A 2,390-nucleotide genomic window follows, 5' to 3' on the forward strand; every position below is an offset into this window, starting at 1 on the left:
TTACATTGCATAACCTAGATGCTTACCTCGGGATGAGTAATTGTGAAGCATCTACAATTACATAGTAAAGGATTTAACTCGTTGAACTCAAGATCTAGCGTTGTACTAGACGTTGAGTTGAGATTCCTTTACTTGCAATTCATGAAACCGGCTCAAGTCCTATCCCTTGTGACATTTTGTGGACCACGTCCCTTGGCAAGCTTTTTGTGAAAGCATCCGCCAAATTTTGTTTGGTCCGCACAAAATCCACCATTATGGCCCCGTCTTTAATAAGACCATTCACATAGCTATGTCTTAACCCGATATGTCTAGACTTTCCATTGTAAACATGGCTATATGCCTTAGCCAATGTCGCAGCACTATCACAATGTATTGCAATAGGCGATACCGGTTTAGGCCATAATGGTATTTCGAATACCAAATTCCTTAGCCATTCTGCTTCTTTCCCAGCAGCCGCTAAGGCGATAAATTCCGACGCCATGGTCGAATCCGAAATGCAAGTTTGTTTCTTGGAAGCCCAAGAAATCGCAGCTCCACCTAAAAGGTAAAGCCATCCATTCACCGAGGCATAATCCTCTTCACTAGAGTTCCAACTCGCATCGGTATATCCTTCTAACACCGAAGGTTGACCCGTGTAGTGTAGACCATAATTAATTGTCTTTTTCAAGTACCGAAGTACTCTCCGTACAGCATTCCAATGATGTACGCTTGGGTTACTCGTGTATCTGCTCAACTTCCCTATTGCGTATGCTATGTCGGGTCGAGTGCTAGTCATAGCATACATCAAACAACCAATGACACTAGCGTACTCAAGTTGAGCTACCGGTTCCCCACTATTAGGTGCAAACTTAGCGCTACAATCCATCGGAGTAGAAGCCGGAGGGCTTTCAAACATATCAAATCGTTTTAACACTTTCTCTACGTAATGTGATTGAGATAGTGTTATCGAACCTTGATCTCGTTTTATCCTAATGCCAAGGATAACATCAGCCTCACCTAAGTCTTTCATCGAAAACTTCGATGACAAGAAGTCTTTTGTCTTCTTGACTTGCTCTAATTCTGTCCCGAATATGAGCATGTCATCCACGTATAAGCAAATGATAACTCCATGACCGTTATCATCAAACCTGCTATATACACACTTGTCTGATTAATTCAGACGAAATCCATTAGCCAAAACGACCTCATCAAACTTTTGATGCCATTGTTTGGGTGCTTGTTTCAACCCATACAACGATTTGATTAACTTGCACACCTTGTGTGCTTGTCCCGATAGGATAAAACCTTCTGATTGCTTCATATACACCTCTTCTTCTAGATCACCATTCAAGAATGCCGTTTTGACATCCATTTGGTGGATCACAAGATTGTTTATCGCTGCAAGAGCGATCAACAATCTTATCGTAGCTATTCTAGCTACCGGTGCATACGTATCAAAGAAATCGATACCTTCTTTTTGTCTAAATCCTTGAGCTACTAGACGAGCCTTGAACTTAGCAATAGTTCCGTCGACTCTCATCTTCTTTTTGAAGATCCACTTACAACCAATCGGTTTACAACCTGGAGGAGGATCTACTAAGACCCAAGTGTTGTTGCTCATGATGGAGTCCATCTCATCATTAATCGCTTCTTTCCAGAATGCGACATCCTGCGATCTCATCGCTTCATCAAAAGTCCTAGGGTCTCCCGCGATATTGTAAACATAAGCGAGTTGAGTCACGATCGACTCATTAGTACCTTCTACTAGGTACATATGAAAGTCCGGACCAAAGGTTTTACTTTTCCTTATACGCTTACCTCTACGAGGTTCACCTTGTCCGGTTTTTCGTTTGGGTTCCGGCACTTTAACTATTGTCCGACAACCTCAAATCCGAAAATAATTCAGATTTGGTTTTCGCTTATACCATAGCTCATATGGGGTTATTTTATTCTTTTTCGAGGGAACTCGATTAAGAATGTAGCAAGCCGTTAACATGGCTTCTCCCCAAAAACCCTCGCTTAATCCCGAGAAAGAAAGCATGGAGTTTACCATTTCTTTCAACACCCTATTTTTTCTTTCTGCTACACCATTTTGTTGCGGTGTATACGGAGCGGTCGTCTCATGAATCACGCCTACGGATTCAAAGAATGTCGGACATAATATTCTCCTCCCCTATCGGTTCTAAGCTTCTTGAGCTTAACCCCGAGTTGTGTTTCAACCTCGGACTTATACACCCTCGAATCAATCCACCAAGAGTTATCACTCTCCTTGGTTGGGTTGGCCTTGGTCGTGTTTGCCTTGGCCTTGACCCTTCTTTCTATTCTTGTAAGAATAGCAATCCTTTTTAAAGTGTCCGGGCTTGTTGCAGAACCAGCAACTCCCACTCGGCTTAGGCCTTTTGTTTGAATGG

The sequence above is a fragment of the Tarenaya hassleriana genome, unplaced genomic scaffold (genome assembly GCF_000463585.1).
Source record: "Tarenaya hassleriana unplaced genomic scaffold, ASM46358v1 Cleome166, whole genome shotgun sequence".
In the NCBI taxonomy this organism is placed as follows: Eukaryota; Viridiplantae; Streptophyta; class Magnoliopsida; order Brassicales; family Cleomaceae; genus Tarenaya; species Tarenaya hassleriana.